Consider the following 27,897-nt stretch of genomic DNA (forward strand, 5'->3'; position numbering starts at 1 on the left):
AAAATAAATAAATAAATAAAAAGTAAATCTAAAATAGTCTGCTCACTTGTTGTTGTCAGCTGCTGGCGAGTTGGCCCTTGACTGGTGGTGACCCCATGCACAATGGGATAGGACTGTTGCAATCCATAGAGTTTTTTTTGTTCACTTGAGAAGGGCTTTAAGATGGTAGCAACATAGGATGTCTTTCCTGTACAGAGAAAGCAATGTTCATAATTGGAGTTTTATTAGTCTTGGTTGGTTGGCTGCCGTGAAAAACAACCCTCACTTTGAGTGGCTTACCACAATAAAGCTTTATTTCTCATGCATGCCACAGTCCAGTGTGGGTTGATGGGGCAGGAGGACTCTACTCCATGCAGTCATTCATGGATCTAAGCTCCTTCCATCTGTGCGTACACCTTTTTCTAGGTTCTTGGAGTCTGCTTTCAGCTGGCAAGTGGAAAAAGCGAATGAGGCTCCCATATAGGAAGGTTTAGTAGGTCAAGGCTAGAAGTGATGCTTCCAATGGCCAGAATTCAATCCCATGACCACATCTAAGTGCTAGGGAGACAGAAAATGCAGTCTATCAATGTGCCCAGGAAGAAGATACTGGCCAGCACTAGAAGCTTCTGCCACAGGACTCATTCATTTATTCATGTGTTCATTCATTCACAGATATTTATTGAACAGCTATTATGTGCCAGACATTAGCTGTAGCTAAGAAGATATTAGAGTCTTGTGGTGGTACAAATGGTTAATGCACTCAGTTGCTAACCAAAATGTTGGAGATTTGAGGCCACTCCAGGGCACCTCAGAAGAAAGGCCTACTGATCTACTTCTGAAAAATCAGCCTTTGAAAGCCCAGTGGTTCACAGTTCTACTCTGACACATACGGGGTCACCATGAGTCGGAGTTGACTCAATGGCAATTTGAAAGAAGATAGCAGGTCTCAGGATTACAGGGCTGTCTGTCTTTGGGAGAATGTAGTCTTAGTTTTGAATCCTCACGTGCTAGCTGTGTAAGTTTCAGCTGTTACAAGGAGGTGAACTGAGCTTGCAGTGTTTTTGTGAGGACTACATGAGATAACGTATGTAAAACCCCAATCATGCCTTATGTACATGTAAAAAAAAGGGACCTGTTATGTGTTGTTCACATAGTACTTGTTACTACTCTTAAGGCAAAGGAGCCCTGGTGGCTCAGTGGTTAAGTGCTTGGGTGTTTAAATGAAAGGTTATCAGTTCAAGCCCATCAACCGCTCCATGGGGGAAGGATGTGGCAGTCTGCTTCCGTAAAGACTATAGCTTTGGAAACCCTATGGGGCAGCTCTACTCTGTCCTATAGATCACTATGAGTCAGAATCAACTTGATGGCAATGGGTTTGGTTTTTGTGTTTTTTACTCTTAAGGCACAGAGGGCACACGATATGCGTTTTTTCCTTAAAAGCTCAAAATAGTGGATTTATGTTCCTACTTTTAATGGTTATAAATTAAATGGCTGGATTTTCTTTCTACCCAAATATTATTTTTCCAAATGTGTTGTTGTTGTTGGTTACCATCGGGTGGATTCTGACTCTTGGTGACTCTATATGTGCAGGGTAGGACTGCTCCACAAAGTTTTCAAGGCTGTGACCTTTCGGAAGCAGATCGCCAGGCCTGTCTCCCAAGGCGCCTCTCGGTGGGTTTGAACCTCCAACCTTTCCTCTAGCAGTCGAGTGCTTAACTGTTTGTGCCACCCAAGGATGCAAACATAAACGATACTAAGCCCAAGTAGTTTATGATTTTTACTATGGCCTATTTATACCTTTCATATTGAGGAGAGAAAAAGCTAGACGTTACAGTCAGTATAATCAGTGGAAGTATAGGTGAAAAGAAGCGCCTACGTTTGCCAAATAAAACCCAGAATTTGAGGGACAAAGGGAACTCTGGGCATCCGCTATAGATCAATTGGCCACTAGATGGCAGTGTCTCACAGGAATATGATGAACCACTCAGAGCTGAGGAAAGGCTCTACTTATTCTTGGACTTAAGTCCTGATTTCAAAATGAACTAAAGAGATTGAAAAAAAAGGGTGGGTGGGGAGGGGAATTGTATAAGAACTTCTTTTTGGTGGTGTTGTTGCCCTTAATTTTATGAAAAGAAATACCTCTGAACACTCTCAAAAAGTTCTCTTGTGACACTTTATGTCCATTTTTTATACCTAGAGGCCAACAGAATTAATGCAGTTACTATATTTTATGAACACAGAATGTGTACACACGAGACTCCTGGGGTTTTCTGAGTCATTTTCTCTGAGTGCCCTTTGAGCCTGATTTCTGTTCTTGGATCTCCATGCACGTTTGGGAGCTGGTCTTGATTGAGGCTGCTGAGGTAAATTCTCATTTTTTCCGGGTGAAAAAATAGATTGAGACATTCATTCAGAGACATCCAGAGACATTGAAAGCTAGTGGGGAATTTCTGTCAGTTTTTATCCTTGAGGTGATCACAGGACAGTCCTACAATGGAAGTCAGTATCTGTTTTGTCTGTTGTTTTGTTTTAACTTGTGTATCTACGTGGTTTTTCCACAAAACTGAATACTGAGTGGCAATTTAATAGACATAGGGATAATGTCTTACAAGAAAACATCACTAATAATCACAGAAACTGTCATTTACTGAGAGATCACTGTTCTGAGGGCTTTGCGTGTATTATCTCATTTAATTTTCTCTCCAGCCATGTATGGAAGATATTGTTAATAATTGTCAGTTTACAGATGAGGAAACCAAGGCAAAGGGAGGTTAAGTAACTTGTCCAAGGTCACAGATCTAGTAAATGGTACAGCCAGCATTTGAACATAGGTTTATCTGACTTCAAAGCTAATATTAAAAAAAAAATTAAGTCCTTATTTTTCTTATATATTGTATTCCACTTTTAAACTCTAGGCTTTCTCTAATCTCATTAGCTGTTTCCTTTTAGAGGACAAGACTCATAAAAATAATAAATTTTAATTAATTTCTGTATTCACCAAAGAATCTAGCGAATACCTTGGAAATCTTGATCCACAGACTGAAGGAAGAAAGACAATGGAACAGAAGAAGCCTCTCCACTCTTGGGAATCTCTGAGTGGTGCAAATGATTTACCATGCTTGGCTGCTAACCTAAAGGCTGGAGGTTTGAGTCCACCCAGAGGCGCCTCAGAAAAAAGGCCTGGTGATCTGCTTCCAAAGCAATCAGGCATTGAAAACCCTGCGGAGCACAGTTCTACTCTCACCCACATGGGGGCTGGTTTTTGTTTTCCCCCTGTTGGGTGCTGTGTTCTTACTTGATTGTTTCCCTGGCTGGACTGTGAACTCCACTGGAACAGGGAGGGTATCTGCTTTGTTCACATCTAGAAGAGTGCCTGATCACACAGAAGGTGCTCAATAATTGCTAGTTAAAGGAATACACTTTACAGTCATCACGTTTCCAGGATAAAAATAAAGTTGCATGATCTAGCAAAGCATTTTTTCTGATTTGTTCACCTCGTTATATGAAGTCACGTTATTGTTGTTGCTGGGTGCCATTGAGTCAATTTTCGACTCATAGCAACCCCATGTGACAGAGCGGAACTGCCCCATAGGTTCTTCTAGGCTATGATCTTTACGGGAGCAGTTCGCCAGGTCCTTCCCCCATGGAGCCACTGGGGAGGTTCAAACTGCCGACCTCTGGTTAGCAGCCGAGTGCTTAACCATTGTGCCACCAGGGCTCCTTATATGAAGTCATATATAAGTAGAAGTATTTTAACACAATTTTAAATTACTCTGAAAAAGTCAACATAACCAAGGAAACTTAAATGACTGAGTTTAGAACTGCTGGGGAAATCTGGCTGTGGGGAAGGCAGAGCCAGTCCAGCTGTGGAGTCAGTGCTCAGCTGCAGAGGTGCCGGCCAGGCGTGTGTCCAGACTGAAATGGAAAACCTGCTCTAGGATTTCAGAGTTGAGAGTGGGCCTGGAGGGGTGGAGCTGTCAGGGCATGCCAGGGCAGGCCTCTGGCTGGTGGCAGGAGGAGAGGCAGATACGGGTGGTGACGAACAGGTGCTAAGTCAGAAAGGAGGGCGTTTGGTCCTCCCTACCCACAAACGTCCCCGTGGCTTTGCTTTGCCTCAGGTGGAAAAAAGCACCGCGAAGGTTTCAGCACTCACCTTCTCTGGCAAGTTCTCAGTTTAAACTTTTGCACTAAATCTTGGCTTTAATGAGAAGCAGCTTTCGGTGTTCCAGCCATAGTTCTGGAGCCTCTCTCCATTGCTGTCAGGTTTGTGGCTTTTATTTTTGTGTGTGTAATTGGAAGATTCCCCTGTGGGACTGAGGAAAAGCATCTATGTCGTTACAAAAATGCGCTCTTGCTCCAGCCGATAGGATTGGGCAAGCTTTTGAAAACAAAGGCCATCAGAGAGGTGAGGGTCAGGCCGGTCACTGTGCTCGTCGCTCTGGTTGGACATTGGTCTTTGTTCTGGACTATTAGGAGATGGTGGCAGGCTGAGGGAGACGAGGCTGCAGCGCGCAACAGGGACACATAAAACACATTTACGAGCCCGCAGTGGCAGAGCTTGTTGGTTGCTTGTGATATCTGGGAAAGAGGAGCAGTTGTGTGCTATTCCGGAGGGCCACCTCTGCAGGTTCCCAAAGGGGTTGTTGTTGCTCTCAGGTGCTGTGGTGTTGATTCTGACTCATAGCGACCCCTTGTGACAGAGTAGAACTACCCCATAGGATTTTCTAGGCTGTAATCTTTAAGGGAGCAGATTGCCAGCCAGGCCTTTCTCCCACAGAGCCACTGGGTGGGTTCGAACTGCCAATCTCTTGTTTAGCAGTCAAGCGCTTAATCCTCGTGCCATCAGGGCTCCTTCCCAAAGGGGTATTGGTGTTCAAAAGGGATCTCCCTCCATGCAAATTCACAGAGTGTTTCCCTCCCGGGGCTCCTTACCTCCCTCTCTCTTGTTTATCATAAGTATTTTTTTTGCTCACCAAAACCAAATCTCTCTTCTCCAAAATCATCAATATTTTTTTTTTTTTAAAAACTCACCGGAGGAGTTTGATTTAGCATTTTCACATTTCCATTATTGAGTATTGTGTGTGATGTAGAAGCCTGGCCACACGCAGTGGTCAATTAAATAAGGAAGAAAGATTTGCTCATGCAGCAAGGAAGCATTTCAGTTTACACAACATCTTTCCCCTCTCACACACCCCTGCTTTTTAGTAAAAGCGCCTCCGTGGGCCCACAGCCACCCCGCATGGCCTGTGGAGAAACTGCCCTCTTGTCTCTTGGTGCGAGGTTCACTTTACCTCACATCTCCAGTTTTCATTCTCTGAATTTTCCGCCAATCTTTTGGGCTCATAGTCAATAGACCTGCATTTGTGTAAATCAATGCCTATAAACTGTTCACTCGGAAACTAGCAGCGGGTATTTTTATGACTTAAAGAACAGTAAAAACAGCCTCCACATAGGCAGCCACGAGTTTTGTGACTGACTTATTAAAATTCTTGTTAGACCCATCCCTGTCCCGAAGTGCTACACATCTCTCCTAGCCTGTAATTTCTCTAGTAGAAAGAGCTAAAAGACGAGAGAGCATCCGTTGTGAAACACCCTGAAATCTGAAGTGCACTTGTGGTTTGAGGAATCAAAATCATCCCGGATTGAGTTTCCTGTGGTGGCAGGAATTAAATGTGTGAGGAAGCAAATCAGCCCTGAGCAAATATGGCTTTTTTAATTTATTATTGTGTTTTAGGAGCCCTGGTGGCCTAGTGGTTAAGAACTCGGCCTACTAACCAAAAAGTCGGCAGTTTGAATCCACCAGCTACTCTTTGGAAACCCCATGGGGCAGTTCTTCTCTGTCCTATAAGGTCACTATGAGTCGGAAGCGGCGCGAGGGCAATAGGTTTGGTGTGTTGTGTTTTAGGTGAAAGTTCACATCGTAAATTAGTCTCTCATTCAAAAACTGATACACAGAGTGTTTTGTGTCAGCGCTGTCTCCCTGTCCCTCTCCACCCTGGCTCCGTGTCCGTTTGTCCAGTTTTCCTGCTCCTTCCTGCCGTCTCGTCTTTGCTTTTGGGCAGGTGTTGCCCATTTGGTCTCTATACTTGATTGAACTAAGAAGCACGTTCCTCACATGTGTTACTGTTTGTTTCATAGGCCTCCATCTTTGGCTGGAAGATGGACTTCCGGGGTGGCTTCAGGTCGGAGTTAAAAACATCCAACCAAAGCTGTTGCCGTGGAGTCGATTCCGACTCACAGCGACCCTATAGGACAGAGTAGAACTGCCCCATAGGGTTTCCAAGGAGCACCCGGTGGATTCAAACTGCCAACCTTTTGGTTAGCAGCCAAGCTCTTAACCACTATGCCCCTAGGGCTCCAGTTCTGAGTTAGCAGGGTGAAAATACGCCTTTTATTCTATCAGTATGTTTATTAACAGTTCTTGTTCTATGCTTTATTCCTGTTTGTTTCTTAATACATTCTCCCAGAGCAGGGGTTAGCAAACAACCACCTATGGGCCAAATCTGGCCCACTGCCTGTTTTTGCACAACCTATAAGCTAAGAATTTTTTTTTCACATTTTTAAATGGTTGAAAAAATAAAGAGAATAATATTTCGTGACATGTGAAAATCATGTGATATTCAAATTGCAGTGTCCATAACAAAGTTCTATTGGAACACCCAAAACCAAAAACCAAACCCACTGCCATCGAGTCGATTCCAACTCATAGCGACCCTATAGGAAAGAGTAGAACTGCTCCATAGAGTTTCCAAGGAGTGCCTGGTGGGTTCGAACTGCGGACCTTTTGGTTAGCAGCTGTAGCTCTTAACCACTATGCCACCAGGATTTCCAACACTTATGGCTCTACATATTGTCTATGCTGCTTTTGTGTTACAACGGCAGAGATGAATAGCTGTGACAGAGACCAAATGGCCCACAAAACGGTAAATACTTATTCTCTGGCTCTTCACAGGGGGTTCCTGGTTGGCACAATTTGTGTCTGACTACTAACCTGAAGGTTGGTGGCCAAACCACCCAGCAGTATCATGGAAGAAAGTCCTGACGATCTGCTTCCATAAAGATTACAGCCAAGGAAACCCCATGGGACAGCTCTAGTCTACTCAGCAGCAATGGGTTTGGTTTTTTGGTTTGGTCTTCTACAGAAAAAGTTTGCCAACCTCTGTTCTAGGAAAACAAAACCAAGACTCTTTGTTCGCATATGAATTCTCAGAATGCAAGTCTCCAAAAGACTTTGCAAGTCTTTCATCTTCAGGGAGTGCCATTTCACAATTGTCCCTTCTGAGGTAGGTCCCATCTAATTTCACCCCAAGGGGCTCTTTCAGATTTGTTGGTGGCCTTCTTGAAGAATATTATTCAGTTAATGTTTTTTCCTAAATGTAACAGGGACACAAACACTTTTATAACTCAGTGTTTCTCACCCCTGGCTGCACTTTAGAAATAAGAGCTTTTAAAAATCCCAGTGGTCACACCTGAGACCAGTTATCTCTGGGTGTGGGGCCCAGGCATCAGTATGTCTTAAAGTCAGCAGATGATTCCAGTGTGCAGTAAAGTTGACTAGCACTGTGAAAATTCAGCTTATGAAGGAGGAGCCCTCTGCTATTTAGAAATTAAAGTTTCAATTGCTATCATTAATTCCATTAGAAATTCAACTTCTTTCCAGAAATATCTAATTGCTCTGGAAGCTGTATGTGAAAATGTCTCTGCCCTCTCTACTTTAGCAAGACCGACCATCAGCTATGGATTGAGAGGCTCCCTTTTTCCCAAGCAGACTAGTATCCAGTCATCATTCCTGGGAACTGGTTAAATACGCAGGATTGGGTAGGTAGATATATGGAAGCCAGAAAGTATTGATATGTAAAGTACTAGCTGCAGAGCCATCTTATGACCACTTCAGAAATAATTAAATTAATATTAATAACTGAGCCGAGGGAACCTTCAATTTTGTTAACCATTTTGCCTACCGTCAATTAAAAATTAAGAATTTTTGAATCATGTTTGATCATGAGAAGGACAGATACAGGTACCAATGAATGAGTTCAGACCCCACGAAACTGCCACCCGGAGTTGTATTTCAGCCACTAAGTTGCAGTCACCAGAGGCAGCCACGTGAAAACCACTTCTGATTTGCTGTAAAACTGTTTTCTAGAAAATTTACCATCCTATTCCTCAAGGAAGGAGCCCCAGTGGCACAGTGGTTAAGCTCTTGGCTGCTAACCAAAAGGTCAGCCGTTTGAATCCACCAGCTGCTCCATGGGAGAAAAATGTGGCAATCTGCTTCTGTAAAGAGTACAGCGTTGGAAACCCTAAGTTCTACCCTGTCCTATAGGGTCACTATGAGTCAGAATCGACTTGAAGCAATGGGTTTGGTTTTGTTTGGTTATTCCTCAAAATCCTGTATAGGAGATCCGAGGCAAACATGTATCATAGAATTGAGTGCCAGGATGAAACTGGTCATCCCAAGAACCTTTTCTTTTCAGACAATGACAGCCTTGTAACCTGTATTGCCCTTTTTCGCTCTGTCTGTCGGAAAGCCCAAGAGAAAACCTGACACGCAAAGACTACATCTGTGAGCCCGTAGAGTTAGCAGGTCTGTCCACGCCGGATAGTCTCTGCCCAGATCTTCTTATTTTGCTTCTATTATATGGCCTATATATTAGATGTCTTTTGCCCACTGAATCCAAGCTGAAGTCCTAAAATGCCCTGCAGGGATTCCATGGCCTGGCTGCTCAACTTTCATTTCCCATCACTTACTCCATCCACGACTGGCTTTCTACACACACACACCCCAAGCTCAGAAGTGCCCGGGCTTTTTGCAGTTGCCCTGCCCACCTCTGGACATGTCTACTCGGCCAGGTCCCTCTCATCCTTCAGGTCTCAGCGGGAAGCCTTGGAGAGGCCTTCCCTGACCCCTCCCCACTTATCACCACTTACTCTGCCCTGGGTGCCCACGTTCGTTTTCTTCAGAGCACTTCTTGAGGTCCGTATTGATCTTGTTTACTTATTGATTATCTCTCACCATTGAAAGCACAAGAGTTCAGGACCTAATCTGCCTTATTTACCTCTGTATTCCCAGAGCCTAAAACAGTGGCAGGTAGAGGGCACTCAATAAACATTTGTTGAATGCTTTTGTTATGTTGTTATTTTCAGGCGCCGTTGAGTTGATTCTGACTCATAGCAACCCCATGTAACAGAGTAGAACTGTTCCGTGGGGATTTCTTGGCTGTAATTTTTACGGAAGCAGATTGCCAGGTCTTTCTCCCACAGAGCTGTCGGGTAGGCTTGAACCACCAACCTTTCGGTTAGCAGCAGAGCTCTTAACCATTTGCGCCCCCAGGGCTCCATACGTTTGTTATAGGCTGCTTCAAATTCTTTTTGATTTTGCAGGAAAGGTAAGTGATAGATATACAAATCAATACAAATACCCAATGTAATTGTGAACTAGGGAGCATTTCCCCCTATTTAGCGCACACCCCCAAGAATTTAGCTGATTGCACTAGGCACTGTAATTATTTTATTTCCCATAGACAGGTCCCTGGCAAGGTAGAAACTGCTTCATATAAATAATCTTTTACCTGCTAATTACAAAACTTTATTCCTTAGTCTCTGTCATGGATTGAATTATGTCCCCCCCAAAAATGTGTGTATCAATTTGGCTGGGCCATGATTCCCAGTATTGTGTGGTTGTCCTCCATTTTGTGATTGTAATTTTATGTTAAGGAGGATTAGGGTGGGATTGTAACACCCTTACTAAGGTCATATCCCTGATCCAATGTAAAGGGAATTTCCCTGGGGTGTGGCCACACCACTTTTTATCTTACAAGAGATAAAAAAGGAAAGGGAAGCAAGCAGAGAGTGGGGGACTTCATACCACCAAGAAAGAAGCACCAGGAGCAGAGTGGGTCCATTGGATCCGGGGTTCCTGCAGGGAGAAACTCCTAGTCCAGGAGAAGATTGATAACAAGAACTTTCCTCCAGAGCTGACAGAGACAGAAAGGCTTCTCCTGGAGGTGACGCCCTGAATTTGGACTTGTAGACTACTAGACTGTGAGAAAACAAATTTCTCTTTGTTAAAGCCATCCACTTGTGGTATTTCTGTTACAGCAGCACTAGATAACTAAGACAGTCTCCCTTTCACGAATCCATCTGAATATGTTTATTGAAAGGGCTCACATGCTCCCTTGTAGCCTTCAGCCTGCACCAGTTTCTCCTTTCTCTGTAATGTGAGGCATCCCCAACTAACTGGTTCACCCATACGGGTGTGCTGTTTCCTGTGGGCTTCTCTTTCCCATGTGTTGATCTCGACTCAGTGAAATGGCCAAGTCTTTTAGGGCAAGCAGAGTCTAAGTTTCTCTTACGTGACCCTTCTCATACTGCCCAGAGCCCAGCATAGTATAGATGCTAAATAAGTATTTCATGATGGATTGATGGACATACCTTGTATCAATCAGTTATATTATCAATAGGAAAGCATGATTATTCAATATTTTACTGAATTTATGCCTTTATCAATTTATGCCTTTATCTGTCATTTAGCAATGTACCCAATGAAGTCATGGAGCCCATTCACAAGGAAAGAACTGTCCTAGGTTTCTGGGGAGTCCCTGGGTGATGCAATGGTTAACAAGCTCGGTGCTCACTGAAAGATTGGTGGATTGAGTCCACCTGGAGGTGCCTCCAAAGAAAGGTTTGGTGATCTACTTCCAAAAAATCATCCATTGAAAACCTTATGGAGCACAGTTCCACTCTGACATACATGAGGTTTCCATAAGTCCGGATTGACTTGATGGCAACTGGTTTTTTAGGTATTCTGGAGGAGGTTGGATGAATAAGACAGTCCCTTCCTGCAAGGAGCCTGTGGTCTCATTTGGGAAATATAAAGAGTTACTTAATAATACAAGGCAATATTGTGATGGTTAATGCTATGTATCAACTTGGCTAGGCTATGATTTTCAGTGGCAATACTATGTCATCATCTTCCATGACGTGATCTGATGTGAGCAGACAATCTGTTGAAAGGGGAATTTCCTTGGCGATGGGGCCTGCCTCCAGTATATAGAGGGATGTTCTGGCAGAGCTTGCTCTCTTTCAATCCTGCACTCCTCTTGTCGATGACTTCCAGTTCTTGGGACATGAGAAGCCTTCGGCCTGCTGCCTGACCTGCAGATTTTGGATTCACCAGCCCCTGCAACCACGTGAACCAGCAGATGCCTTCAGCTTGCTGCCTGACCCACGGATTTGGTACTTGCCAGCCGCCATGATTGTTTGAGCCATTTCTTCACAATTGTGTGAGCTATTTCTTTGAAGTAAAATTTTCTCTATATATCTGTACATGCTTCACTGGTTTTGCTCTTCTAGAGAACCCAGACTAAGACGAATACATAATGGAACAAGGGAATTTTAGTGCTAGAAAATATAATAAGGATCTAGTCTAGATGTTGGCAAACTTCAACTGTAAAGGGCCAGATAGTAAATACTTTAGCCTTTGTGGGCATTTGGTCTCTGTTACAACTACTCAACTCCGTCAGACACCAATGGGCAGCAGGTAGCATTTGGCCTCAGGCCATAGTTTGCCAGCCCCTCACAGTACTTCAATAAGTGTCTTTGGATAAGAAAAAGAAAGTTGGGTCTCTGTGCTCAAGAAGGCATCACTGAGGTAGAAGGTGGGAGTTGACCTGGGTCTTGAAGACATGACGGGCTTTGGAAAGAAGGAAGGAAGAAAAGCAGATGTTGAAGTCAGGTAACCATCCCGAGCAACAAAGCACAGCCAGGAATTTGGGGACTGTGGTGAGACGATATCTTGGCAGAAAATGAGTTTGCATTCAGGAACAGAGGGAAGGAGATAGGATTGAAGAGGTGGTTTGACCTTTGGAGAGCAGGCTAATCCCGGAGGCCAGAGCCTCTCAAACTGTTCCACTTAAACAGCAGAGGTGAGCGATAACCTGAAACTATGCTATTTCTGTGAATTATTTTATCATAAAAATTAATGCTCATTTAGCATTCTAGTCTATAATATTTGTTTTAGTGAAAAAAAGTGTCATAAATCACTTATCATTGCATTAAATTGATGCTTTAGGGAAATGTACCATGTTCATCCAGTGATTATGAGGACACGAGTGGAATGAGGGATGTCATTGCTGATGTCAGATGGATCTTGGCTGAAAGCAGAGAACACCAGAAAGATGTTTACCTGTGTTTCATTGGCTATGCAAAGGCATTCCATTGTGTGGGTCATGACAAATTATGGATAACATTGAGAAGAATGATAATTCCAAGACACTTAATTGTGCTCAGTGGGAACCTGTACATAGAGCAAGAGGCAGTCGTTTCAACAGAACAAGGGGATACTGTGTGGTTCAAAATCAGGAAAGATGTTCATCTGGGTTGTATCCTGCACCATACTTATTCAATCTCTATGCTGAGCAAATAATCTGAGAAGCTGGTCTACATGAAGAAGAACGCAACATCAGGATTGGAGGAAAACGAACAACCTGTGCTATGCAGATGACACAACCTTGCTTGCTGAAAGTGAAGAAGATTTGAAGCACTTACTGATGAAGATCAAAGACCACAGCCTTTAGTATGGATTACACCTCAGCACAAAGAAAACAAAATGCCTCACAACTGGACCAATAAGTAACATCATGATAAACAGAGAAAATATTGAAGTTGTCAAGGATTTCATTTTACAATCAAAGTCCACGGAAGCAACAGTCAAGAAATCAAACAATGTATTGCATTGGGCACATCTAGTGCAAAAAACCTCTTTAAAGTGTTAAAAAGCAAAGACATCGTTTTGAAGACTAAGGTGCGCCTGACGCAAGCCACGGTGTTTTCATATGTATGCGAAAGCTGGACAATGAAAAAGGAAGACCAAAGAAGAATGGATTCATTTGAATTATGGTGTTGGCGAAGACTATTGAATATACATACCATGGACTGCCAGAAAAACAAATCTGTCTTGGAAGAAGTACGGCCAGAACGCTCCTTAGAAGCAAGGATGGTGATACTTCGTCTTACATACTTCGGACATGTTATCAGGAGGGACCAGTCCGGGGAGAAGGACATCATGCTTGGTAAAGTAGAGGGTCAGTGAAAAAGAGGAAGACCCTCAATGAGATGGATTGACACAGTGGCTGCAACGATGAGCTCAAACGTAACGGTGCTTGTGAGAACGGCACAGGATTGGGCAGCATTTTGTGCATGTGGTCACTGTGAGTCGGAACAAACTCAACGGCACCTAACAACATGAGGCCCTCGCCAAATACTCCCAGAGGTGCTCTGACGTTAGTTTGAGAGGAATAGGTTGTAGGCAGGAGAAGAATTCTGAGGAGGGCTGGGGCTGGTGAAGGGATTCCTTTATAAAGATCAATATAATGTACTCAGCAGTATTACACACAGAGGGGCTAAAATTTGGGGCCCTGGAGAGCTATTAGAAAGCTGTTTTCGTAGACAGGTGAGAAGTTGGAGGGTCTCTGAAGGACTAGAAAGAAGACAAGCAAGGATACCAGGACTTGAAGAAAAATAGTTGGGTTAGTACTGTATACACCTACAATAATTTCAAATTAAATGCTCAGAAGACTAATAATTTTTTTGTGTTATAAGTACACCAGTTGCCATAGGATTGATTCCAACTCATGGTGACCCATGTGTGTCAGAGTAGAACTGTGTTCCATAACGGTGTTGTCTTGTTGAACATTTTATTGTGTTTTAGGTGAAAGTTTACACAGCAAATTAGTTTCCCATTCACACACAAATTGTTCTGTGACATTGGTTGCTATGCCCCCTCCCCCCCACTGCAATGTGTCGGCAGTCTCCCCATTTCCACTCTGCCTGCCCCATTTCCGTTTCTGTCCCTCCAGTTTCCCTGCCCCTCCTTGCCTTTTGATCTTTGCCTTTGGGCAAATGTTGCCCGTTTGGTTTTATATAGTTGATTGTTCTAAGGAACACATTCCTCAGGGTGTTATTGTTTATTTTATAGGCCAATCTATTATTTGGCTGAAAGGTGACCTCTGGGAGTAGCTTCAGTTCCAGATTACAAGAGTGTCTCAGGGCAATTTTCTTGGGGGTTCCTCCAGTCTCTATCGGTCCAATAAGTCTGGTCTTTTTTATGAGTTTGAATGTTGTTTTTTTCCTGTTGAGTAATATTTTTCTCCTGTTCTACCTGGGACCTTCTATTGTGTCTCTGGTAAGAGTGGTTGGCCAGGCACCATCTATCTCTTCTCGTCTCAGGCGAGGGGAGGCTGTGGTTTGTGTGGGCCATTAGTCCTGTGGACTAATTGCTTCCTTGAGTCTTTGGTTTCCTTCACTCTCCTTTGCTCCAGACAGGAAGAGACAAACAGTTGTATCTTAGATGGCCACTTGCAAATTTTTAAGGCCCCAGAAGCTACTCACCAAATTAAGATGTAGAACATTATCTTTATGAACTATGTTATGCCAGTTGACCTAGATGTCCCCCGAGACTATGGTCCTTAACTTCAAGCCCAGTAACTCAGTCCCACAAGGTGTTTGGATATGTCTAAGAAGTTTCCGTAAGTATGCCCTCTCCATAGGGTTTTAATGGCTGATTTTTTAGTAGGTTGCCAGACCTTTCTTCCAAGGTGGACTCCAACCTCCAACCTTTCAGAGCACAGCTCATTAACTGTTTGCACCACCCAGAGACAGTCTGATTCATTCATTCAGACTCAAGTGAAAGTCAGATGAGATTTCTTACATTCCTACCCCCAGGGGCTTTTGCATTTTAATTGTGAGCTCAAGCTTTCAATCAAACAGTGAAATTTTAGGAACCTGAACTTACATTTAAAAACACACTAAAAAATGACATCTAAACATAGAAATAATAATAATACTTCATAGAGTGATTGTACGGATCAAAGGAGCTGATTTTCTTAAGTGCCTGACACACCAAAAAAAAAAAACAAACCCATTGCTGTTGAGTTGATTCTGACTCATGCCTAACACGTGGGACTTGCTAAACAGTGACTATTCTCACTATCAATTAACAATATTATCACTATTCCACCACCTGTCTGTCAGCTTGTCCTACTGTGATGGCTTGAGTGTTGCTATGATGCTGGAAGCTATGCCACCAATATATCAAATACCAGCAGAGCCACCCATGGTGGACAGGTTTCAATGGAGCTTCCAGATTAAGACAGACTAGGAAGAAAGGTCTGGCAATCTGCTTTCAAAATTAGTCAGTGAAAACTCTGGATCACAATAGAATATTGTCCTGTGAACTCAAACATGGTAGATCATGGGGATGGCGCAGGACTGGGCAACGTTTCATTCTGTTATACATAGTGTTACTAGGAGCTGGAATTGACTCGATGACAACTAGTGGTTTTTATTGTTACTATTGCTGCTTGGGCTGTAGTTTAGCAAATCTCCATGCGCTAATGGCCAGCTGCGTTACTATCTCTGCAATGGCAGCCCTGGCTTTGTGAAGACAGCAATTCTCCTTCCCAGTCGGCATAAGATAAGTGTGGCCTGACGTTGCAGGCAACGTGCTTCAAGGACTACAAATTTTATAATATTTTTCTGGTGGTTTTTTTTTTTTAAACTGTGCTTTAGGTGAAAGTTTACAGCTCAAGTTAACTTCTCATTCAAAAATGTATACATATATTGTTTTGTGACTTTGGTTGCAATAGCCACAATGTGACAGCACACTTCCCCTTTCCGTCCCAGGTTCCCTGTGTCCATTCGTCCAGTTCCTGTCCCTTCCTGCCTTCTCGTCCTGCTTTTGGACAGGAGCTACCCATCTGGTCTCATATATTTGATCGAATCAAGAAGCACATTCCTCACGTGTATTATTTTTGTTTTATAGGCCTGTCTCATCTTTGTCTGAAAACTGGGCTTTGGGAATGGTTTCAGTTCTGGGTTAACAGAGCGTCTGGGGGCCATAGTTTCGGGGGTTCCTACTGTCTCTGTCAGACCATTAAGTCTGGTCTTTTTACTAGAATTTGAGTTCTGCACCTCACTTTTCTCCTGCACCGTCAGGGACTCTCTGTTGTGTTCCCTGTCAGGATGGTCATTGGTGGTAGCCCGGCACCATCTAGTTCTTCTGGTCTCAGGCTGGCGGAGTCTCTGGTTCATTTGGTCCATTAGTCCTTTGGGCTAGTATTTTCCTTGTATCTTTGGTTTTCTTCATTCTCCTTTGCTCCGGGTGGGATGGGACCAACAGATGTATCTTAGATGCATATTGTTTTTAACTTGGAAGGTGTATGCATTTTTCCTCTGGGATCAAGTTCAGCTTAGTTCAGTAAGGAGCAACCAGTAGTAGGTCTCACAGGCAACAACTAATTTCCAGTGTGGTCAAAGACCTAATTCAAACACCTTATGAAACGAATTTAGAGGAGGCCTGCTAATGTCATGCGCTTCTTTCCTTAAATTCCCCATATGCTATTTAAATATTTTTAATGAAGCAAAGTCTGTAATGTACCGAAGATGTGTTCCCCCGAGGGACCTGGTTCCAAGGAGACTCCAGGCTGACAGTCGGGTTCTGAGAGGTGGAGTGAAGCTCGCTTGGGCCCCTGGGATTGGGATTGATTAATGGTGTTGTGATAAGCAGGGAAACAGATCAGTAGCAGCTTCCGCTCCCAGCTGTCACAACTGTGCCTCTTCACCCTCGCGGCCCCATCATGCTTCCAGGCAGCCTTTAAAGCATCTCCTTTCCGGTAGAATTTCTGCAAATTGTCTGCTCAGATGCCAAGATGCCATGGAAGCAGCTGGCTCTGAGAATTCCATCAGATGCACATATTTGTTGTGGTTCAGAATATTACCTCAGAGACTCCTGTCTCCGCCTTCCTCAGGAGAGAAGGGGACAAAAGGACCCTTGCTTTGGGAGTAGAGATCAAGGCAGCCGAGTTGAAAAAGCCCCGTGCAGTGTTAGTAGGGAATGTTGGACGTTATTTCTTTTTCTAAAATGTTTTATAAAGAGTACTGATGGATGAGCCACAAGTGTGCTTTCCAAGGTGCCCACACATTTAGTGAATTGCCAAGTGTGACCTGGTATATCTGAGCTAACTCAGTCCATTGCTGCAATTCATCAGCATTTCCATGTATAATCAGGTGACCTAAGAACTCACCCAGTAGCTCCTTGAGAGGAAGACCCTACAATCCGTTCTTGTAGAGATTATAGCCAAGAAAACCCTACGGGGCATTTCTATTCTGTCACATGGGGTCACTGTGGGTCAGAATTGACTTGACAGCACCTAACAACAACATTGGAGCCCTGGTGGAACAGTGGTTGAGAGCTATGGCTGCTAACTAAAAGGCTGGCAGTTCAAATCCACCAGCAGCTCCTTGGAAACCCTATGGGGCAGTTCTACTCTGTCCTATCAGGTCAGTATGAGTCGGAATTCACTTGACAACAACGGGTTTAAGGGTAACAACATAACATAGCAACAGGCACTCAGATCACCCTCAACCGAGGCTAACCTGTGATTCAGTGGTACACTTTCTTTTTTCCACAGCCTCAGAAGGGTCACCCCATTACCTCCTGAAAAATTATTGAGGCTAGCTGAGAGAGAAGGCCAAAGGCAAGAACTCTCTGCCTTCACCCCAGTATGCAGTGTGTGTGTGGGGTTTCAAGGACACTGGTAACAACAGCAATTCACGGGATGTTAATGATGTTGGCCAGACAGGTATTGTTGTTTCCATTTTATACAGGAGAAAAGAGTCCCTGGTTGCTGCAAATGGTTAACACTCTTGGCTGCTAACTGAAAGGCTGGAATTTTAAGTCCACCCAGAGGTGCCTTGGAAGAAAGACCCGGTGGTCTGCTTCCGAAAGGTCATAGCCATTGAAAACCCTATGGAGCACAGTTCTACTCTAACATGCATGGGATGGCCATGAGTCAGAGTTGACTCAACGGCAGTTGGTTTTTTTTTTTTTTTGGTTTATACATGAGGAAACTGAAGTTCACAGAGGGTGATAGGTGACAGAACTAGAAATAGAACACGACCTCAGATATTTTGAGCTCCCGTGCTATGCTATTTCTACCACAACATTAAAAAAAAAACCTAGGGGATAATACTCGATACATTTATAAGGCCTCTTCTAGCTCTTGTGCTTTGTAAGTCTATGATTCTGAATTATCAACGCTAGCTTTGCAGACTCCGGGGGCTGCCCTGGTCAGCATTATTGTTTCAAAAACTATCCTGCAATGCAGACTGTCCATCCTGAGAAAATAGCTGCACCCTAGATGTCCGGAACGATTATTCAGCATTATTTGTGGGGTTTTTTTCTGGCATCTAAATATATCTCAATAAACGTTGTTCTTGCTGTTGTGTGCTGTTGGGTTGATTGCGGCTCACAGCGCCCCCTATAGGACAGAGTAGAACTGCCCCATAGGGTTTCCTAGGCTGTAGTCTTTACAGGAGCAGATCACCAGGTCTCTCTCTCATGGAGCTGCTGGGGGGTTCAAATCACCTACCTTTCCGTTAGCAGCCGAACACTTAACTATCGCCCGCCAGGGCTCCTTTCTTAATAAAGTCTCCAAGTAAATAATGGGAACGATACGCAATTTGTATTTCAGAACACTTAAACAAGTTTGGAGTTTTGATCCTTCTTACAGCGGTATGAGGACCCCTGGTGGCCCAGTGGTTAAGCATTTGGCTGCTAAACGAGAGGTCAGCGGTTTGAACCCACCAGCCACTCCGTGAAAGAAAGATGTGGCAGTCTGCTTCTGTAAAGATTACAGCCTTGGGAACCCTTAGGGGGCAGTTGTACTCTGTCCTATAGGGGTAGCTATGAGTGGGAATCGATTTGACAGCAACACTTTTTTTTTTTTTAAATAGCAGTTCCAGAGATAGGAACAAAACTAAGAAATCAAAAATATTTTCAAAAAAACTCTTGTCAGTTGAGTTTTCTGCCATTAAAACGGGACATTACTAAACTTACCTCAAGCCTCCACATCACTCCCGAGGCTCCTCTATAGAAAACTAGCAGGTAATTTTTCTAAATGACTTTGGGAGACCCCCTAAGCTTACTCCTTCATTAAAACAGTATCACAAAAATGAACTTTTCCATGGGAGAAAGCTAATTTTTAAATACACATTTGGTCTACATCTAAATATAGAATGAAAAGTTTTCCCTTTATTTTTAAATGTAAAAAGCAACATGACTGAAGAGCTTTTGTCTTAAACTTCTACTATTTATTTATTTTGCCATTATCTGGTACGTCAGCACTGCCTTGTAATGCGTTGTGTCCAACAAAAGCAAACATAGTCACATTACATTAATGGCGAGGCTGAGATCATATAACTGACTGGCTATAATTCTATGCCCCCTTACTATAAAAAAACATGACCCTAAATCCTAACCAGCTTTGGAATAAAAGGCCCCACAATTATGATATAGTAACAAAGTGCCTATGATATACAATTTGATTGTTTCAATGCTCTCTGTCCATCTCCTTTCATTGTAACTGATATTTATATATGGTAGAAAAAGTTAAGTGGAAAATTCACTCTTTGGTATTTGGGGCATTGTTCATTTATCCAACATGTTCACCAGGATAAAGCTAAATATAGTGGAAACCTCTTTTATAATCCTAGTGTTTGAAGTAGGAACTAAAACTACCTTGTAGTATAATTGTAATCACAGACCTTTTCCACATGTGTTCATGTTTCCCACATGAGTCCTAGGTAAACATCTACTTCTAAATACATGATCAGTCTTCTCCAATACCACCCAATTTTTAACTCGACCAGTTTTTACCAGATCGCAGATACTCAACAAGGAGCCCTGGTGGAGCAATGGTGAAGCGCTCACCTGCTAACCTAAAGGTTAGAGGTTTGAACCCACCAGCGGCTCTGCGGGAGAAAGACCTGGCGATCTGCTCCTGGAAAGATTACAGCCAAGAAAACCCTATGGGACAGTTCTACTCTGTCACATGGGGTCGCTATGAGTCAGAATCGACACCACGGCCCCTAACAACAACAGATACTCAACAAATGCTGCTAATTACCGGGAAGAGAAACAAGCCTTCTGTTTGGGCTGTTATTTACTCAGAGGGTTCAGGAGCGATTTTGCGTGAAAGCAGCAATATGTGGCCAATATCTTAGGCAAAACAGCGGTAGTAAAAGCAGGTCTGTATGATTTTGTCTTGCAGAGAGTGGCTGTGACAAGCGCTCTCGCATGTCCTTTTGTCCTTCCTGCAGGTCTTGCAGGGTTATTTTTTGGAGGCTTGATAGAGAAGCTTCCACTGTGGTATCATTTGCTTCAGTGCCAGCAGCTTTTATACTTTTCAACAAGTGTTTAGAGGAAAGTGTTGCTGCTTATTAATCTGTTTCTTGTCTTACAAATGTGCTTACGCACGATTGGTGGCGAAAGTGTGTATCTGACAACTCTCGATGTAATCTACGTGGCAGGACAAGATGGTTACACTGAACAGATCTGCTTGGCGTTGTTATTCTTTGTAATTACCTTCATTAAGTGAAAGCATGTGTCAATCAACTTTGAACTTTAAACATACCAGCAATTTGCAGGAAAAATGCATTTCTATTTCCTGTAGGCATATGTGTGCTTGAAGATGAGTATATATGGTGGTAGGTATATACACCGTACTAGAAATATGTTTCTGTGATTTTCTGCATAAATATAATTCCCCCTGGTTTGCATTTGATAACTTTAAATACAAAGTGCACAAGTCCACAGAATGATGTCAACAGAGTAAGTTCAATAAATAGCTCATTTATGCAGGAGTGTCAACAGATACTTTTTAAACAAAGAGAGCACTCCTCCCTGAATTTCTCCGATAAAAGTATACATCCACGTTAATTTTAACAACCACTGTTTACTAGGGACGTAAATTCCAAAACACATTTACTCTGTTGCTCTACCACATATTGTAAATCGACCTCACCTGGGTCAGGATCTGCAGCCAAAGTACAGGACATTGCATGGAGTTATTCTGCACTTTAATCCATTAGTCAAGAAGCGCTACTTGTTCTACCCTTCACGGAAAGTCACTAACCAAAGTCCTTCCAGCCTCTTGTAACGGATGACCGACCCCATGCATTTATCCATTCATTCAGCCATCCCACATTTATTGAATAACTGCGGTGTGCACATCACCTTGGGGGATTCAACATGAAGAAGATGTTCTAAAGAGGATCTAGAAGAAGAAATAGGAGAAAATCTGCAAAATTAGCCAAATTTCGGAGTCCTTGTGTAGATTTTCCAGTCTGTAGATTATGCAAATTCCTTTTCTGCTTCCTCTGCATGGCCATTTATGTCCACCAGGGGGTGTCCAGGGATAAAAATAAGGGATAAAGGGAATGGGAGGCAGCTTTGCAACTCCTTAGCAACCCTCTCCTCTTCCAAGGGCTGGAATTAGTGATTAAAATGAGGCTCTCAGATGCCCCCACTGACTTCAGTTATGGAGGCTGTCCTCAACACCGGAGCCAGAGGGAGCCTTGCAGGCTGCCACCCCTCAATCTCAAACCCTCCTGTGGCTTCCCAGCTCCCCAGGTGAAAGCACAGCCCCTGTGACCTGATTTGCCCCCTTGCTCTCGTCACCTGACCCGCTAAGACTCAGCCCATCTCTCAGGCCACTCCATCCCCACAGCTTCCCAATCTCTCCCTCTCACACAGACACTTATCAGACCTTTGTGCTTGCTGCTCCCTCTACCTGAAGCTCTGTCCCCCAGGTGGCTTCCTGCTCTCCTCCCTCAAGTGTTTGTCACATGTCACCTTCTCCTTGAGGTCCACTCTGACTATACTTTCAAAAATTGCAACCCCACCCCCAACATGCACTGGTATAATCCCCCCCCTTTTAATAGCACTTAAGAACTTCTAACATACTCCATGACTTATTTCCTCTAATTATTGTCTGTCTCACTTCACTAGGATGGAAGTTCTATGAGGGCAGAGATTTCTGTTGGTTTTATTCACCCATGTATCCCCAGATTCGTTTCCTAGGGTGGCAGCAACAAAGTACCGCAAATTAGATGACTTAAAACAACAGAAATTTATTCTCACACAGTTCTGGAGGCCAGAAGTCTCAAATCAAGATGTCAGGAGGGCCACGTTCTTTCTAAAAGCTCAAGGGAAGAATCCTTTCTTGCCTCTTCCAACTTCTGGCGACCCCCAGTGTTCCTGGGTATGTGGCAGCGTAATTCCAGTCTCTGCCTCCGTCTGCACATGGATGTCTTCCTTCTGTGCTGTTTCTCTCTGTATCTCTTTTCTTCTTTTTATAAGGACACCAGTCATATTGGATCAGAGCCCACCCCATCCAGTATGACCTGTTAACTGGTAACATCTTCAAAGACTTTGTTTCCAAACAAGGTCACAGGTACTAATGGTTAAGTATTCAACATATCTTTTTGGTGGCACAATCAGCCCATAACAGCCTGGAACGCCGTAAAAACCAAAACCAAACCCATTGCTGTGGAGTCGATTCCAACTCATATCGACCCTTCAGGACAGAGTAGAACTATCCCATAGAATTTCCAAGGAGCGCCTGGTGGATTCGAATTGCTGACCTTTTGGTTAGCAGCTGTAGCACTTAACTACTAGGCCACCAGGGTTTCCTGGAACATAGTAGGTGTCTATTAAACATTTTTAAAATAAATTTCCAGACCCCCATGACCAAGGATAACACGGTTGACTTTATAAGAGTGTCCTTCATTTAAGCTCTGGTGTTCCTGATGGACACATCTGAGGTGAGTGTTGTGAGTAAATACGTGTACAGAACTAAGAAGGGTACCTGGAACATAGTAAGCTCTCAGCATACAGGTGTGCATCATGGCGGGAGGCCCCAGGCCCAAATATGTGCTCTGCATCAGACTACTCAGGTGTAAGTCCTTACTCTACCGTGTCCTAGGTGTGTGACCTTGGAAAATCACTTAATCTCCAGATGCCTCGGTTTTCACCTTATAAAATGGAGATGATGATGAGGATGTGCCTCAAAGGGTCGTGATGAAGCTCCACTGAGATAATCTATGTGAGGTGCTTAGAAGAGAAGCTGGTTGCTCAAAATCTCTTAGATGGGCTGTGGATAGGATGGGGGAAGTCTGGCAGAAGAGAAAATCTGTGAGGAGACTGAGGGCTATTCAAAAAACTCTCCATTCCAGGACTACTCGGAAGCAGAGTGACTGGACATAGGTCTGGCATAGATCATGAAGTCCTGGAACAATCTGAGAAGACGTGACCCTGTGGAGCTGACCCAGTGGGGTGGGTCAAGGATGGGGACCTTCAGAGGAAGAAATGCTGCAAAGCTGTGGAATTCAATCTGGAACTGAAGGGGGAACCCACAAAGTCCTTTGTAGCCCAGCTATGGGGCTGACCATGTGGGGTTGGGGAGATGTCAGGAGAGGATATTGCTTGGAACTGAAGCTGGTCCTGGACTTACTCCCTCAAAATACAGACCCCTGATCTCTTCCATAGAATGGTAAAACCAGTAGCCTTTGAGTCGATTCCAACTCATGGTGACTCCATGTATGTCAGAGTAGAACTGTGCTCCACAGGATTTCCAAAGGCTGTTTTTTTCAGAAGTAGTTCTCCAGGACTTTCTTCTGAGGCATCTCTGGGTGGACTCAAACCTTCAACCTTCCAGTTGTCAGTCTAGTGCCTTAACCGTTTGTACCACCGAGGGACTCCATCTTCTCCATAAGAAGGGCCAAAAGTTCTACAAGTGCTTGAAAGTGGAGGCTGTGCAGTTTAGTGAGATAAGCATAGAGTACTATTCACTGTTGAGAAGGAAGGGGCATTATTAAATTAAATGGGCGAAGGGGAAGATGGGAAAGAGTTTATAAGATGCTCAAGCTGTGCATGCAGAGGTCATTGCACTTTCCATAATTAAGGAAAATCTTTTTGGAAGTGATGGGTTATATCTCCTTGTGTTATATGCTGGCTGCTATGGCTAAAATACTCCAGTCAACACATTCTCTTAAGGTCTACATCATTTATTTTTATTATGATCATTTTAGTATTCATAGTTTTTTGTGTTAAAGTACACATTTTATTTTGATTTTTAACAGCTTTATGAGAGAGAATTCATATACCATACAAGTCACCCATTTAAAGTGTAGAATTCAGTAGTTTTTGGAATATTTGCAGAGTTGTGCAACCATCACCACAATCAATTTTAAAACATTTTCAGCATCCCCAAAAGAACCCCTGTACCCATAAGCAGTCACTTCCCACTCCCCCCAAATTCCCCAGCCCCCGGCAACCACTAATGTACTTTCTGTCTTTATGCATTTGCCTATTCTGGACACTTGCTATAAATGGAATCATACAATATGTGACTTTTATGACCGCCTTCGGTCACTTAGCATAATGTTTTCAAGGTTCTTCCATGCTGAAGCATGCATCAGTACTTCATTACTTTTTATAGTTGAATAATATTCCATTGTAGGAATATAGCCTATTTTGTTTATCTATTCATCAGTCGATAAACATCTGTATTGTTTCTGCTTTTTGCCTATTATGAATAACACTGCTCGTCTTAGTCATCTAGTGCTGCTATAACAGAAATACCACAAGTGGATGGCTTTAACAAAGAGAAATTTATTTCCTCATAGTAAAGTAGGCTAAAAGTCCAAATTCAGGGTGCCAGCTCCAGGTGAAGGCTTTCTCTCTCTGTTGGCCTTCTCATCAATCTTCCCCTGGACTAGGAGCGTCTCTGCACAGGGACCTCGGGTCCAAAGGATGCGCTCTGCTCCCAGCACTGCTTTCTTGGTGTTATGAGGTCCTCAACTCTCTGCTTGCTTCCCTTTCCTTTTATCTCTTGTAACATAAAAGGTGGTATAGGCCACACCCCAGGGAAACTCCCTTTACATTGGATCAGGGATGTGACCTTAGCAAGGGTGTTACAATCCCACCTTAATCTTCTTCAACATAAAATTACAATGACAAAATGGAGGACAACCACCCAAAACTGGGAATCATGGCCCAGCCAAATTGATACACGCATTTTTGGGGGGACATAATTCAATCCATGACACTGCCATGAACATTTTTGTACAAGTTTTTGTGTGGACATATCTCTTCAGTTCTCTTGGGTATATACCTAGGAGTGGACTTGCTGGGTCACATGGTAACTCACGTTTAACCTTTTGAAGAACTGCCAGACTATTTTCCAAAGCAGTGAAGCACACACTTTTGCAATGAAGTGAGAAGTTTTATAAACACTGTCACCTTTCACCAACAAGTTCCACTTTTTACCCAACTGTCTCCTAAGCCTGGAGCCTTCATGGTATCTTGCCTGCCTACAGTGCTAAAGCTGACTTCCCAGAGACCTGACGGAAGAGGATGGAGGGGACAACCGGGGCAAGGAGAGGAGAAAGAGCAGGGGGAGAGAGAAAGAAAGAAGAAAGAAGTGACTCAGGTGGGAGTAAGAGGAGCTGCCCACTCCTAAGTGTAAAATTATTAATATATTTATAAGTTCTCTCATATTTTTGAGTATTACTCAACTACTTGAATGATTTTCTCAAATGCTTAATAAGAGACGGGGGAGGGGAAGAGGATCTGAACTCCATGTAGATGGCTGAACCGTAGAGGAATTCAGCACTGTGTTGTCTGCTGTAGCCTGGTCATCGGATTACTCATACTCTGAGGTGAAGGGCAGATAGGGAAGGGACTCACTCAACCCATAGCAGAATTTCTCCACCCTGAACATGGGAATCACCTGAAGGCTTTTAAAAATCACTGATGCCAGGGCCTTTCTTCAGAGATTCGAATGGAATTGGTCTAGGGTGGGGCCAGGGTACTGGTACGTTTTAACAGCTTCCCAGGTACTTTCAATATGCAGCCAGGGTTGAGAACCACTGATGGAGACTTATAGTTTCTATATTTCACAAGCATTCTTAGGACAAAACAAATGACTCTGGTGCTCTTAAGAGGCATCATAGAACAAATGACTTTTTCAGAAGCACTTCAGGGTCCCAATTATTGCTACTTTTAAAGAGTGCTAGTAGATAACGAGAGGATCAGCAAGGAAGAGGAAGGCCCTCAACGAGATGGTTTGACACAGTGGCTGCAACAATGGGCTCAAGTATAACAACGATTGTGAGAATGGCGCAGGACCGGGCAGTGTTTTGTTCTGTGGTACATAGGGTTGCTATGAGTTGGAACCCACTCGATGGCACCTAACAACAACAACAGTAGATAAGGGATTTTGACTGAGGTATTGATTTGGCTGCTTAGTGTTCTCTCTTGGTTAGCAGTCATTCTATTCTGGGATCATGGAGCGTATCTGTTGGGACCCACGAAAATATCTAGGTGGAAGGGGAGAGTGTCAGGTGGAACTGAACCAGGTAAGTCTAAAACCAATAGGACCTCTCAGAGACCCTTAAGCCTAGAATGAGCTTCCTGATTTCAAACTTGAGAATGATTCGAAGAATAGGGACCTTCATTCAGTCATTTGTCCATCCAATCACTATTTATTGGATACAATCTGAGAGCTTCCCAATAATCTAGAGCAGTATCATAGAGCTAGGGGACAGGTTCTCTGGGCTCCGTGACTTAGTCTTCATGAGCTGCGGTGACCTTCTCGCTACTACCAAGTGCAAGTCACCATCTTCCCCAGCCTAGGCTTCTGCAGTAGCCTCCTAAGTGGTCTCCTTTCTTCTGCTCTGAGCCCCCTACGGCCTACTCTCCTTGCAGCTAGAGGGATCTTTTAAAAAGACAAATCGGATTCCATCACTCCTCTGCTCAAAGCTTTCAAATGGCTTCTCATCACATTCAGAATAAAATCCAAACCCCTCACCATGGTTTACAACGCCTTCAAGATCTGGGCCCCACCCACCTCTCCAATCTCATCTCCACTCTCCTTTTTCCAGCCCTGTTGGCCTTCTTGCTTATGTCTTCCTCAGGGCCTTTGCACGTACTCTTCCTCTGCAGGCCTCTTCCCTCTGCTCAGAATGTTCTTCCGCTAGATCATCCGTTGGTGCTTTTCTCTGCCATAGCCCCTGTGAGATGACGAGCTTCTATAACACCGGGTCCATGTACTTTGCATCTGTGTGTCCCTCATGGCATCTAGTAAGGGCACTGAGGAGGTACTCAAAAAAGACACTTGATGATTTGAATGGGCAAAAATATAAAGAAAGCAGTGTACTGGAAAATCCCCGCCCAGAGTCCTTTGGAACAGGTAACTCAGAAGAGCCAAATCAGCACACCAACATCTGATGTGATTCTCCTGCTGCTCAGAGAACTGTGGAGATTTTACGCTTGCACAAGCAGATCCTCTAAAAGAAGTAATTTTCTCTTTTTGAGAGTAGCAGTACACAGGCTCAGCAGTAAATTCACAGTATTTTACAAGAACATGAAAAGCAAAAATCATATGAAAAGTAGTAATCATACACTATAGCACTGGTCTCTTGTACTTTAATGCTATGGTGCCATAATTCGACCATAATTTCTCTCTCTCTCTCTCTCTCTCTCGCTAGTATGGAAAATGCTTAGTGGCAGGTCTACACAGCATGAAGTAAACCCCTGGCGGTATAGACAGGCACACTTTGGCATAACATAGTTTTTGTTTCCTATATTTTTTCTATCACTTAAATAATAGTAGGCTTGGGATCTATCGTTTAAATAATAAGTAATGCAGACAATAATGTGGGACTATACCAAAGGACTAATGGACCACAGCTACCACGGCCTCCACCAGACTGAGTCCAGTACAGCTGGATGGTGCCTGGCTACCACCACTGACTGCTCTGACTGGGATCACAACAGAGGGTCCTGGACAGAGCTGGAGAAGGATGTAAAACAAAATTCTAACTCACAAGAAAAGACCAGGTTTACTGGCCTGACAGAGACTGGAGAAACCCCAAGAGTATGGCCTCCAGACACCCTTTTAGCTTAGTGGTGAAGTCACTGCCAAAGTTCACTGTTCAGCTGGGGACTGGACAACCCCATAAAACAAAATGGGACTAATGAGGAACAGCAGTTCAGGGACAAGGACTAGAAGG

Source organism: Trichechus manatus, unplaced genomic scaffold (assembly GCF_000243295.1).
Source record: "Trichechus manatus latirostris isolate Lorelei unplaced genomic scaffold, TriManLat1.0 scaffold00035, whole genome shotgun sequence".
NCBI classification, from domain to species: Eukaryota; Metazoa; Chordata; class Mammalia; order Sirenia; family Trichechidae; genus Trichechus; species Trichechus manatus.